Source organism: Salvelinus sp. IW2-2015, unplaced genomic scaffold (assembly GCF_002910315.2).
Source record: "Salvelinus sp. IW2-2015 unplaced genomic scaffold, ASM291031v2 Un_scaffold16687, whole genome shotgun sequence".
Classification (NCBI taxonomy): domain Eukaryota; kingdom Metazoa; phylum Chordata; class Actinopteri; order Salmoniformes; family Salmonidae; genus Salvelinus; species Salvelinus sp. IW2-2015.
In genome coordinates, this window is record NW_019957708.1 from 66,755 (window position 1) to 81,420 (window position 14,666).

A 14,666-nucleotide genomic window follows, 5' to 3' on the forward strand; every position below is an offset into this window, starting at 1 on the left:
CTTTTTTATATTGTGTTATTGACTGTACGCTTGTTTATTCCACGTGTAACTGTGTTGTTGTTGTGTCGCACTGCTTTGCTTTATCTTGGCCAGGTCGCAGTTGTAAATGAGAACTTGTTCTCAACTAGCCTACCTGGTTAAATAAAATAAAAAATCCGGCCTTTATGGTAGAGTGCCCAGACGAAAGCACTCATCAGTAAAAGGCATATGGGCCCTGCCAAAAGGCACCTAAAGGACTCTCAGACCATAAGAAACAAGATTCTCTGGTCTGATGAAACCAAGATTGAACTCTTTGGCCTGAATGCCAAGCGTCACATCTGGAAGAAACCAGGTCCGCTCATCACCTGGCCAATACCATCCCTACGGTGAAGCATGGTGGTGCAACATCATGTCGTGGGGATGTTTTTCAGCGGCAGGGACTGGGAGACTAGTCAGGATCGAGGGAAAAATCAACAGAGCAAAGGACAGAGATCCTTGATGAAAACCTGCTCCAGAGCACTTAGGACCTCAGACCTTCCAACAGACACATGACCCTAAGCACACAGCCAAGACAATGCAGGAGTGGCTTCAGGACAAGTCTCTGAATGTCCTTAAGTGGCCCAGCCAGAGCCCGGACCTGACCAAACATCTCTGGAGAGACCTGAAAATAGCTGTGCAGCGATGCTCCCCATCCAACCTGACAGAGCTTGAGAGGATCTGCAGAGAAGAATGGGAGAAACTCCCCAAATACAGGTGCGCCAAACCTGGAGCGTCATACCCAGAAAGACTCGAGGCTGTAATCGCTGCCAAAGGTGCTTCAAACAAGTACTCAGTAAAGGTTTGAATACTTATGTAAATGTGATATTTCATTCTTTCTTTTTTTTTATATATATATATAATATTATATATTATATATAATGTGTGTGTACCTGGGGCGGGGGTGTTGGGCTGTGTGTCAGCGGGGGTTCCAGTAGAAGGTGTTTTGACGTCCTCTCCAGCAGCGATGGCTGCCAGCCTCCTGTTCTCCTCCAGCTCCATCATCCAGGGCATAGACCACTGGCCGTTCACATGCTCAAACTCCTGCACCTGGACATCAATACATACATCAATTAAATGAAAACAAAACAACAAATGATCAACTGATAACACTAATGACTGATCAGAAAAAATACCAAATGATGTAAACAAACGACATTGCTTACTTTCTTCCTGATCAATGACATCACGCCGATGCGAGTAAGGACATGTTGTCGTGACAACCCCTCCCGTGGAACTCCGTCAGCGAAGGTCTCCGCTCCGTCAGCCCCCGGCTCACAGAGATGACGCATGAAGAGAGAGACATACGCCCTGAGAGGGAGAGAGAATACTGTTATACGGACCCCTGGGAACACACACATAAAGACTGCACACACACAAATAGATAGACCATAGACATTAACACACACACACACACATAAAGACTGCACACACACAAATAGATAGACCATAGACATTAACACACAGACTCACTTGAACTCTTTCTCAGACTTCCCCCTGAGGTCTCTGACCAGCCACTGGGTGGTGAAGGCATCCTGAGGAGGCATCCCATAGCGCATCACTGCATTCAGGAATGCCTTCCTCTGGCGCGCATTGAAGCCCAACACCTGAGAGAGAGAGAGAGGGGAGGGGGGGGTTAGAGCAACATACACACTGAAAGAGACAAAAGACAAGTGGTAAAGAGAGAGAGGAAAATGTGCAGGCAGAAGTAGACATGGCGAAAGAAAAGACTGCTTGTAGAGGAAGATATGAAGAGAACAATGTCGATTTTTCTTTTGAGTGACAGATGGTGAGAGAGACTGATAGAAGCTGCAGTCTGACCTCAATGTTGCCTCCCACTCTGGCCAACAGGGGGGGCAGCGGTTTGTCCCTTTCGTTCCTCAGCCCCTTGCGGCTTGGCCTACGGGAGTTGGCTGGTTGGAGGGAGAAACACAGGTCATTTCATGTTAGTCTCACACACACACTACACCCACACACAGAAAATACACACATATTAATGTGTACTGACACACACAATTCATCCGGCAATAGAGTTGGGGTAAACTTCCTACATCACTATATGAGATTTTGATTGAATGACCCCACAAAACAGCATGGAATTGTGTGCTATTTTACCCCTCTACCGGGGGTAAAGCCTTTGCAATTTTTTTACAACCAATTGCAGATAAAAGTTGCAGACAGACCTATTTGAAATAGCGTACCATAAAATATGACATGATAAGGGATTCAAAAAGACATACATTGATACATTGTTGCTGCATCATCAGTGAACTTGCTGGAAAAACTCAGTGCAAGGAGGAAACTGTGTGTATCATTAGTTCACACCTCAGAAAACGGTCTCAAACAGTTGCAAATGGTAAACAGTTTGCAATGAAGCACAAAAAATAATTTATATTGGAAAAAATCAAATTTTGTTCCTAGTGAATACATCCCTGATACCCTGATATTGACGAAATTTAGCTAATAGCTAACTTTAACTATTTGCACATCGTTACAACACAGTATGTAGCCATAATATTACATTTAAAATGTCTCTATTCTATCGGAACTTTTGTGAGTGTAATGTTTACTGTTCATTTTTTATTGTTTATTTCACTTTTGTATATTATCTATTTCACTTGCTTTTTGCAATGTAAACATATGTTTACCATGCCAATAAAGCCCTTTGAATTGAATTAGTAGCTAGCGTACATGCTGCTACTCCTCGCTATATCTGATCTTGAAAGAGCACTCACTCACTGACTGTTGCAATTGAAACGGGCGGATGATCGAAATGAACACCTCAATAACGAAAAACGTAACCGCGAGTAGCTACTGTATCTGTCGCGCTGTAATAAAATCCGCTCTGAATGTTCTGTGACGCGAACGTCAACTGAGGCAAGTGAACATCTTCCGATTAATCTTCTGTCAACGTGTTTACCGTTTAGCATGGAAATATTTACGATTATGACAGGATTTAGAGACGCTCACTCAAGGAGAAATCTGAAGTCATTATTATTTATATTTACCACGGCGGCGCAATCGGTAACTCATCTGCCGTTCAATCAACAGATCAATGGTTCGAACGCAGAGCACAGCATGTCACATTTCTGACTAACATCGTATTAATTCTTGTTTTGCCACCAAAACGCTTCTTTATATAGAATATATATTGTATTTCTTACATAATACAAATGTCCTGGATGATTTTTGTGTGAATTTCATCAATGGAAACGTTGTTCCAACAATGTAAAGTAAAAGGTATTCCACACCAGCATTTTACATGCAACCCTTCCATTTCAAAACACGTGTAGTTTAACCAAATGTCATGTTGACCACAATCATATATTAACTTAACAATGATTGGATATCCATAAACTCAAAGAATAGATGTCATCATAAGTGCTTTCAACAGTTTATTCTAATTCTATGTATGAGCACCACACTATAAAATTCAAAATAAGAATTTTAACAGATCCTCAAAAAGAACATGGATGATTCACTGTACAGAATTGATATACTCTGTACATTTTGCTGCCCTGTCTTACAAGTCGATGCAGGAGTTAGTCTATTTCTGTATAATCTGTAGCGGCCGTTTGAAAGACGTTAGCATGGGACACAGCTTCGTAACACTCCATGTAGAACTGACCTTAACCACAGATCTATAATCAGATTATTCTATCCCCAATTCTAAATTCACTATTAGAGGGATGAACAAATATCTAAACCTGTATCAGTATCAGTGCTTTACCGCCCTTTCTAACTGCCGTTGGCCATTAAGTATTGGGTTTGTGCTTCTGCTTACTTACACTTGATGTGTGGAATAGTTTCATATTATTATAATTTAATTGGCCTGTTACAACTGGCTGACAGAATCAGTTGCTCTCTCGCGCTCATTCTCACACACAAATGCACACTCTTTCACTTTCTGTCCTTTGCATAAAAACACACAAGCAAACACTAATTCGAACTAGCACATACAGAGATTCATTTATTTGCACGGACACATACACAGACTCATACAGTGCATTCGGAAAGTATTCAGACCCCTTCACTTTTTCAATATTTTGTTAAATTTCAGCCTGGTTCTAAAACGGATTAAATTGTTTTTTCCCCTCATCAATGTACACACAATATGCCATAATGACAAAGCAAAAACAGGTTTGTAGAAATTTTTGCAAATGTATTAAAAATAAAAAATGGAAATATCACATTTACTTAAGTATTCAACCCTTTACTCAGTACTTTGTTGAAGCACCTTTGGCAGCGATTACAGCCTTGGGTCTTCTTAGTTATGACGCTACAAGCTTGGCACACCTGTATTTGGAGCATTTCTCTCATTCTTCTCTGCAGATCCTCTCAAGCTATGCAAGGTTGGACGGGGAGCATCTCTGCACAGCTATTTCCAGGTCTCTCCAGAGATGTTCAATCGGGTTCAAGTCCGATCATGCAGCGACGCTCCCCATCCAACCTGACAGAGCTTGAGAGAATCTGCAGAGAAGAATGGGAGAAACTCCCCAAATATAGGCGTGCCAAACTTGGAGCGTCATACCCAAGAAGACTCAAGGCTGTAATCGCTGCCAAAGGGGCTTCAACAAAGTACTGAGCAAAGGGTTGAATAGTTATGTAAATGTGATATTTCAGTTTTTTTTATTTATAAATTGGCTTTGCTTTGTCATTATGGGGTATTGTGTGTAGATTGATGAGGGAAAAAAACTATTTTAGAATAAGGCTGTAACGTAACAAAATGTGGAAAAAGTGAATGGGTCTGAATACTTTCCGAATGTACTGTAACCAATATGAATTCATGACAATAGTGTTTGTTACCTTCTGATCGCTCATCAAAGTCCTCATCTCCCTCCTCTGAGGCCACAGAGTAATCTGAGTTGTTGTCAGACTGATCCTCCTGCCAATCTGCATATAGAATGGAGAGAGAGGGGAGGGGAAGAGACAGGATTAGCCAATCAGAGAGTTTTAGGACACAGACCGCTCTGTTTTCAGGGGAGAAGGAAGAGAGAGTGAAGAATAGATACAATCACATAGACAGAAATTCACTTCAACCAACTTCACAAGAAAACTAAACTAGTCAATACCAAAGTCATTAACAAGGTTGGGGTCACTTTCTTGTCAATGGGAAATTGTCAAACATGAATTGAATTTCAATTCACTTCCTGAATTGGAATTGACCCCAATCTTGTTAAGAGACAGATAGGAGAGAGTACTGAGACAGTAGGAAGGAAACATCATGCCCATGCTTAATCATAGAATACTAGTAGAAACAGCTAAAAAACACAGAAGACAGAGATGGGACATAGACAAACATGTAGTACGAACACAAACCATTAACACACACACACACACACACACGCTCCAATATAACACAAAAGATACACACTCTTATCCCACGCACCCTACCTACCACACACATAAACACACGTCCACATCCACACACACAGAGTAGGTAAAAAAAGGTTGCATTGTGCAGCGCTGTTCTGTACCCCGTCTACTACCCCGTTCCTCCTGAGAGCCGTCGTTGTAGTTGACAGGCTTGCGGGTCCTCTTGCCCTTTCCCAGGTTACGGGCCAGGTCCTCCTGCTGCTGCTCATAGTGGTGTCTCAGCAGTTTCTCCCAGTAGTCTGGGTCTACTGACTCCTCCTGTTTAATCACCTCKCGCTGCACCTCCTCCTCCTGGACACACACACACAGGTTAGCAATGATGGAAGGACTCGTATACTAACACACCCACACAGGTTAGCAATGATGGAAGAACTCGTATACTAACACACCCACACAGGTTAGCAATGATGGAAGGACTCGTATACTAACACACCCACACAGGTTAGCAATGATGGAAGGACTCGTATACTAACATACCCACACAGGTTAGCAATGATGGAAGGACTCGTATACTAACACACCCACAAAGGTTAGCAATGATGGAAGAACTCGTATACTAACATACCCACACAGGTTAGCAATGATGGAAGGACTCGTATACTACCTAACACACACACAGGTTAGCAATGATGGAAGAACTCGTATACTANTTAGCAATGATGGAAGAACTCGTATACTACCTAACACACACACAGCTTAGCAATGATGGAAGAACTCGTATACTAACTAACACACACACAGCTTAGCAATGATGGAAGAACTCGTATACTAACTAACACACACACAGGTTAGCAATGATGGAAGAACCTGTATCACGCACGCACACACACACACAGGTTAGCAATGATAGAAGAACTTGTATACTAACTAACAACACACAACAACAGGTTAGCACCTAGGAAGACTTCGTCAACACCTAGCGAATCACATACACGCGCACAGCAGGAGACTCGATAATATACGGAACACCACACTATACCGCCCTTCACAGGCACATGGAGCTTCACACTTCCACAAAACAATAGAATCTTGTCACAATTTCACCCCACAAGAAATACGATCTTTGTCAACACACAAAAGTCTACTACAGGCTTAGCCGCATGAGTAGAGACAAGAACTTGATGTCATCTATACTTCAACAACACACGGATTAACCCACGGTAAAATTAGTAATCTTTGGTCAGACCAGTTACACCACAAGACGATCTTTAGTCACCAATGGTAAGAACATCACGATAGACTACCATATACACACACACATTACAGTTCTACACCACCACTTCATACAGCGTGCAAGGTTATAAACTCATTTAGATCAGAAGTATATCCACGTGTACTATACCACAACACAGAGTGGAAGCAATGATAGAAGACATTTCGTATATTCTAACTAACACACACGTTGTGATGAGCACAATGATAGCCACACAGTAACTCAGTCAGTACTAACTTTCCACCACAACAGGTGAGACATCGCATCACGACAGAACCATTCGTGATAATCTTGACATAAAACCAGTCTACACAAGCCGTGCAGCCATGACTCAAGAAGTAGACTCGAGTTCAATACACTAATACACACCAACACAGAGTTAGCAACATGACGGTACATTAAAACACACGAATACTCAATACTTAATCTTACCACACAGACTATAGCAGCTAGAATTCTATAAGAACTATCAGAAAACACTTAATATCTAATTGTTGCTACATTCTACCAGACTCTCTTAGAGAATTATGGGATTCATATCGCTTACCTGTTATAATCAGCTCAGTGGATTGAACCCAGTTACCACAGTATTGCACTTCTCATACACACTACAACATATGCTTCTCCTCGTTTAACTTGACGAACAATAAGTATTTGGGATTACCATTTATAATGAAGGATAGAACTTTGAGTGAACGTTGGTACTTATATCAGCGAGACATCAATCCATTGCTCACTGTTGATGTCTGTCCTGTGTTTCTTCTAGTGGTTTAATCGCTGCACTTCGTAGGATCTCCTGTCCTATGGCTCAGTGTCCTGTCTAGTGGCTTGTTCAACCTCAGTTGGTATCCTGACCTGAGCTGTCACCTCCTTTGTGTTCCTCCTGAAGAGCGGAAAGGGACAAAGGAAGAGAGCTAGGCCTGTATCAAGAAAAGAGCTGTAGTAGAGAATCGAAAGACTGGATGAGGCCGACGCTACACAGAGTTTCGACAGGTTCTATTGTGAAGGAAACCAGCGACATTACGGCCCCGACAACGGGAATGACTACCTGTTTGGAGTGGACTGATCTGGTTATGGTTAGTAGTTAGTGACTCACCCTCTCCCAGCTCGTCCTTGAACAGCTCCTCTGTTCCAAACTTGAGGATGTCATCCAGCTCTTGTTTGGACATGGAACCTGTCTTACTGCCCAGCCCCAGGACGTACCACCAGGTGGGTCAACATCATCTTCTTCTTAGCCACCTGAGGAGAGAGGGGAGGATGAGAGGAGAGTTAGTGTCTGTCTTTTACCTACCACTCTGTATGAGTCTGGTAGGCCTTGATATACTGGATTTACCTGAGTGATCCTCTCTTCCACAGACGCCTTGGTAACGAAGCGGTAGATCAAACACCTTCTTATTCTGACCAATCCTGTGAGCTCTGCTGAATGCCTGAGAGAAAGAGAGGGAAAGAGATTGGAAGAAAGAGGAGAGGGGTGTGGGTGTGTGTGTGTGTGTGTGTGTGTGTGTGTGTGTGTGTGTGTGTGTTGTGTGTGTGTGTGTGTGTGTGTGTGTGTGTGTGTGTGTGTGTGTGTGTGTGTGTGTGTGTACCTGGATGTCGTTGGGGTTCCAGTCGGAGTCGTAGATGACGACGGTGTCGGCGGTTGCCAGATTGATGCCCAAACCTCGCTCTGGTAGAGAGCAGGAAGGCAAACTGAGGCGGCAGAGCTGAGAGAGAGAGAGATAGAGGGGAAGGGAGAGAAAGAGGAGAGGACAGAAAACAATAGTTACTCACATTTCATTTTTGTGGTGGGTGAGAGGAGTTGAAAGGATACTGTTCCAATTGTGCTGGTCACTTAAAGTGTACTTCCATTCGGTGTAGTCTCACTGATCCGCATTGTGCGCGGTCACAGTGACTCTGTCTATGCCCCCGTTACATTCCATAATCTTCGCACCCTCGTACTAATCAATCGCTCGTCTCCCAGGAAGTCCTCCAGCAGGTCCACACCAGTCATCTCATCATACAAGAGACAGTTAGGTGTGTGGGGTGTGTGTGTGTGTGTGTGTGTGTGTGTGTGTGGTGTGTGTGTGTGTGTGTGTGTGTGTGTGGGGTGTGTTGGTACCTGAGAGAAGACGAGCACTCTATGTCCTCCTCCTTGAGTTTAACATCATCTTTTGCAGCAGAGTCAGTTTCCCAGAAGCCCTTGTGAGGGCACTGCCCTCGTACATTCCGTTTGGAATCTTTGGCGCTCCTGCAGGAGATCAATCAATCAAACATCAGTCAATTAATTAATTAAAGCTCATCATCAAGCAGACTGCATCAGATCAAAGCATCTTAACACATTCTGTTTAGTCTGTTAGGTTTAGAATATAACCAACAAAATCATATACATTCAAGACAACATTTTCTGTTACAAACAAACAAAACCGATTGATGCCCTCCTTCAAGCACCGAATCAATGGTATGGCCACTGTCTCAGAGAATGGGTTGGGATCGTACCATTGCGGCTCCGGGAAAGAGGTAGGGGTGGTTGCAACACTTCTTTGAGGTCCATGACCACGTTGAGCAGGGACACTTGGTTTCTCTCCCGCGGGTGTTCAGGGGCGTCAAAGTTACGCGTCAAGATGAACTTGTAGTCTTCCTGCATCACACAATTCAATAATACCAGAAAAACAAGAAATAGAATCCAACATGAGACTTCTGCAACACTACACTACTGACATTCAATCCTCTATTTCCTTATTCTCTATACTTCTCCTCTCATTAGCATGTGCTAGCACTGATTGTACTTGCACTGTTGAGGGAGATAGCAAGTAAGCATTTTCACTGCCCTTTAGACCTGCTGTAAACTGTGTACGTGACGAATCCAATTTGATTTGATTGCTACCACCATCCTCCCCACCCTCCCCTCGTCCTCCTCATCACTTACTTCTGCATGGGGCTGAGCTCCACTCGTAGGATGAGCTCTGTCTTGGTGGGCATGTGTTTGAAGACGTCGGCCTTCAGTCTCCTGAGCAGTGTGGTCCCAGCATGTCATGCAACTTCTTGATCTGGTCTTCTTTGCGATGTCAGCAAACTCTTCCAGGAACCCCTCTAGTTACTGCAGAGCAGAGAGGGAGAGAATAGGGGGGGGCCTTTTGTTATTGTTTTTGGATTGTTGTGTCAATAAAGAAACATGGAGGACTACAAAAACTAAGCAATAGCAGAACTCCCACACACACACAGACACACAGTAGTGTAGGCATACTGACTTGATCTCACTGGGGTGAGGAAGTTGAGCAGGTGGAAGAGTTCCTCCAGGTTGTTCTGTAGAGGTGTACCAGTCACAGCAGCTTGTGCTGGAGAGGGTAGTTATTCAGAATCCTAAAGAACTACACAGAGGAGAGAGAGACAGCGTTTTTATACTTCAAGCTGTCCTCTTCACAAAACAGGGTGACTCTCATCTTTGACTGGTTATAACCATAACTATACTATAAACGCTGTATTCAACATACAAGGATATGTCATACTATAATGATTATGGTACTGGTTATGACTATAATGGTTATGGTACTGGGTTATGACTATAATGGTTACGACTATAAATGGTTATGGTACTGGTTATGGTACTGGTTTATGACTATAATGATTATGGTACTGGTTATGACTATAATGGTTATGGTTATAATGGTTATGGTACTGGTTATGACTATAATGGTTATGGTACTGGTTATGACTATAATGGTTATGGTACTGGTTATGACTATAATGGTTATGGTTTTATAATGGTTATGGTACTGGTTATGACTATAATGGTATGGTACTGGTCTGATGACTATAATGATTATGACTATAAGTTATGGTCTGGTTGATACTATAATGGTTATGACTATATGGTTATGGTACTGGTTATGGCTATATGGTGTTATGGTACTGGGTTATGAACTATAATGGTATGGTACTGGTATGACTATAATGGTTACGACTATATGGTTAAAAAACAAAAAAATGAAATGTACTGGTTATGACTATAATTGGATGGTGATGCTTGATATGCTGGTTATGACTGATAATGGTTTATGGATTATATGGTTATGAACGTTATTGACGTATATGGTTATGACTGTAACTGGTATGACTATAAGGTTAGGTACTGTTATACAATGGGTTATGAAATAATGGTTATGGTACTGGTTATGGCTATAATGGTTAATGGGTTATGGCTATAAGTTATGGTTAAATGTGATATAATGGTTATAGTACTGTTATGATTATAATGGTTATCCGGTTACTGTAGTATTAGGCTATAATGGTTATGGTCACTGGTTATGGACTATAGGATGTATGTCTTATGAATAAGCGTTACTATATGGTTATGAAACTGGTTATGGCTAATCAATGTTTATGACTAGTAATGTTATGGGTACTGGTTATGACTATAATGGTTATGGTACTTATGTAATGTAGATGGTTATGGGTTACTGGCTTAGACTATAATGAGTTTATGATATAATGGTTAGGTCTGGTTATGACTATATGGATCTAATGGTACGGTTATGATATCAATGAGTTATGTACTGTTATGCAACGTATGTAATGCTTAGATATAATGGTTGTACTGGTATGACTATAATGGTTCATGTTAACTATAATGGTGTATGGTACTGGTTATGACTAAAGGTTATGTACTGGTTATGACTATATGATTTATGGTACTGGTATGACTGATATATGGTTATGACTATAATAGGTTATGGCTCTAATGGTTATGACATATAATGGTTAATGGTACTGGTTATGATTATAATGGTTAAAGATACTGGTTCATGAACTAATAATGGTTTATGACTATAATGGTTATGGTACTGTTATGACTATAATGGTTATGGTACTGGTTATGATATAATGGGTTATGACTATAATGGTTATGGTACTGGTTATGACTATAATGGTTTTGGTACTGGTTATGACTATAATGGTTATGTAACTGGTTATGACTATAATGGGTTTTATGAATGGTATGGTACTGGTTATGACTATAAATGGTTAAATGGCTATAATGGTATGGTACTGGTTATGACTATAATGGTTATGACTATAATGGTTATTGTACTAGTTATGACTATAATGGTTATGGTACTGGTTATGACTATAATGGTTATGGTACTGGTTATGACTATAATGGTTATGGTACTAGTTAAGACTATAATGGTTATGACTTATAATGTTATGGTACTGGTCATGACTATAGTGGTTATGACTATAATGGTTAAGACTATAATGGTTATGGTACTGGTTAAGACTATAATGGTTTATGTATGGTTATGATGTAATGGTTATGGCTACTGGTTATGATGTACTGGTTTGGTACTGGTTATGACTATAAAGGTTTATGACTGTAAGGTTATGTACTGGTTATGACCTATAATGGTTATGACTATAAGGTTATGACTATAAGGTACGTACTGGTCATGACTGTAATGATTATGGTACTGGTTAAGAACTATAATGGTTAAGTACTGGTTATCGACTATAATGGTTATGACTATAAAGGTTTATGGCTCTAATGGTTACTATAATGGTTATGGTACTGGTTATGATTTAATGGTTTAAGGTACTGGTTAATGACTATAATGTTATGACTAGATGGTTATGGACTAGGTTATGGTACTAACTAATGGTTATGGTACTGGTATGACTATAATGGTTATGACTATAATGGTTATGGTACTGGTTATGGCTATAATGGTTATGGTACTGGTATGACTATAATGGTTTATGGCTATAATGGTATGGTACTGGTCATGCTATAATGGTTATGACATATGGTTATGACTATAATGGTTACGGTACTGGTCATGACTGTTAATGATTATGGTACTGGTTAAGACTATAATGGTTATGGTACTGGTGTGTGTCTGACCTTTGACTGGTTGTTCTTCAGCCTGTGGGCCCTCATCCACCACCAGACAGGCCCAGTCTATGGAGCCCAGCACAGCCTGGTCTATAGTGATCAGCTCATAGGATGTCAGCAGAACATGAACTTCACGGATGAGTCTTTCTGCAGGGGACAGAGCGAGAGGGCAGAGGATTAGGGGTAACAAATAAAGATACAATGAGGGAGAAATAGAAAATCAACAACAATAACAACCATGTCCGCACCTTACAGTCTTATATACTGTGTTTCGCTTTTCCCCATATTCCTTTTTATATCTGTATTTGGCCATAGCGTGTCTCTGCTGACTCACTTCTTATTTTTCTTGATTTTTATGATTGTTATCATCCTCAACACTCGTTCCCGCTTCTCTTGAGGCCTTCTATGCCCCCGTGCAGTCCCTCGAAGGAGAACTCGTTCTCTCTGATGAACGGCTCTGCGTCCTTGTTCTCCTACCGTAGGTCACCACGTACATGTCCGGGGCCACAACTTCCAACTCTTCTCTCCCAGTAATGATGGTGGCAGGGGCGCTCACCACGGAACGGGCCCCCTTTGAATGACCCTGGAGGGTGGAAGTCAGGGGTTAATAGGTGAGTGAGTAAACACTTCAGTGAATCAGAAAAGAGAAAGTGCCTAAGTCGATTTAGATGCTCTGCCCTTATCCCCTAACACTGACTGACCATTCACTGTCGCTAGGTATTTAGCAGTTTGGGTATAATCAACCTAGCTTCTGATAAGACTAGGTGGACTTTTGCTTGTATTTGGTCCCAGCCTGCCTTTAGGATGCAGAGCCGCTCTTTTTTTGGACTAGTTCCCTTGATGGCGGTTTTTTATTGTTTGTCCAAGGTTTGGCAGAACCCCTACGAAATGATTGACAAGGAAGGCAGCTGGACGAGAGACACAAACCACTATATATATATATATATAGTACTCAGGGCCCAGGCAGCCGAGCGGAAATGGAGGAAAACTCGCCTCCCTGCAGGACCGGCATCCTTTCACTCCGCCTCTCTACATTCTCCTCTTCTGTCTCTGCTGGCTAAAGCCACTTTTACACCATCTAAATCCAAAGCATCTTCGGCCTCTAACCCTGGAAGCCCTTTGGCCACCTTCTCCTCCCTCGACCTCCCCGACCCACCCTCCCTCGCGGATCGGACCTTTGTCAACTCATATGTTAATCATTCGAGGTCGACGACATCCATCCACGTTTGCTTAGTAACGACACGCTGGTCTGCTCACAGCTGCGCCTACCCTGTGCTATTACCTTTTCTCCCTCGTTACCACGTTATGAAATCTTGCATCATATGAGGCCGGTCCTCCTCATGCCCAGTTCCTCTGGCTCCCTCTCTATGCTCAGACCATTCCGAACCCTGCTCCTTACTCAACCTCCTCATTCGTCTAACCTAAATGTCCTACTCCTTCCACAGAACCGCTCTCACGCGTCGCGCTAGCATCGGTACCCCTGCGATTTTGCTGCCCGCTGTCGCTGCGACGACTAGGAGAACTCATCGCCCGCTATCCTCCCGTGTCCCTCCTTCTCTGGAGATTCGTCACACATTTGAGAACGACGACATCGATCTCGTTGCAGAACACAACCCTGTTTGCTCACACTGCCCTGTGATCTTTCTCCCCTCCTCCGATGAAATCTGGCTTGTGACGCCGCACAACCTGCACCTACCTCCTCCGACCACGACTTCTTCACCTCCCTCCTCCTTCTACCGCTGGCTACGTCTCCTTCGAAGGAATTGCCCCCTCAAAACCTACTGATCATCCGATGTCACACCGCCTACCTTTTTTCCAACTGACGTGCCCCCCAGCCTCTCCTGCTATCTCTCTCAGAAAGACGCTTCTTGATTTCAATCAGTCAGGTTTCAAGAACTAGTCCATTTCAACCAGACTGCTCTTCTCTGTGTCACGGAGGCGCTCCGCAACTGCTAAAGCTAACTCTCCTCTCCTCTGCTCTCGACCTTCTAGACCTATCGCTGCCTTTGAACTGTGAACCATAGATCCCTTCTCCACCACCCTCCCGTAGTTGGGCATCTCCGGCGCGGCCCCATCGCTTGGATTGCGTTCCTAATCTGATCAGGTCCGCTCCTAACCAGGTGGCGTGGCGATGAATCTGTCCCGCACCTCACGTGCTCTCACTTACTGGTCCCCAGGGCTCTGTTCTAGGCC

At 42.7% G+C, this 14,666-nt stretch overlaps 1 long non-coding RNA gene and 1 pseudogene across 1 annotated transcript; both read right to left on the bottom strand.

The window, feature by feature from the left end:
- The window catches only part of LOC112081035 (chromodomain-helicase-DNA-binding protein 4-like), a 57,368-nt pseudogene that overhangs the window by 12,072 nt on the left and 30,630 nt on the right, over positions 1–14,666 (bottom strand).
- Positions 7,702–8,204, bottom strand: LOC139027511 (uncharacterized). Its single transcript, XR_011479608.1, has 3 exons — positions 8,191–8,204; positions 7,938–8,031; positions 7,702–7,843 (listed from the first exon to the last, which is right to left on the bottom strand). It is a non-coding gene; the product is annotated as an uncharacterized lncRNA (long non-coding RNA).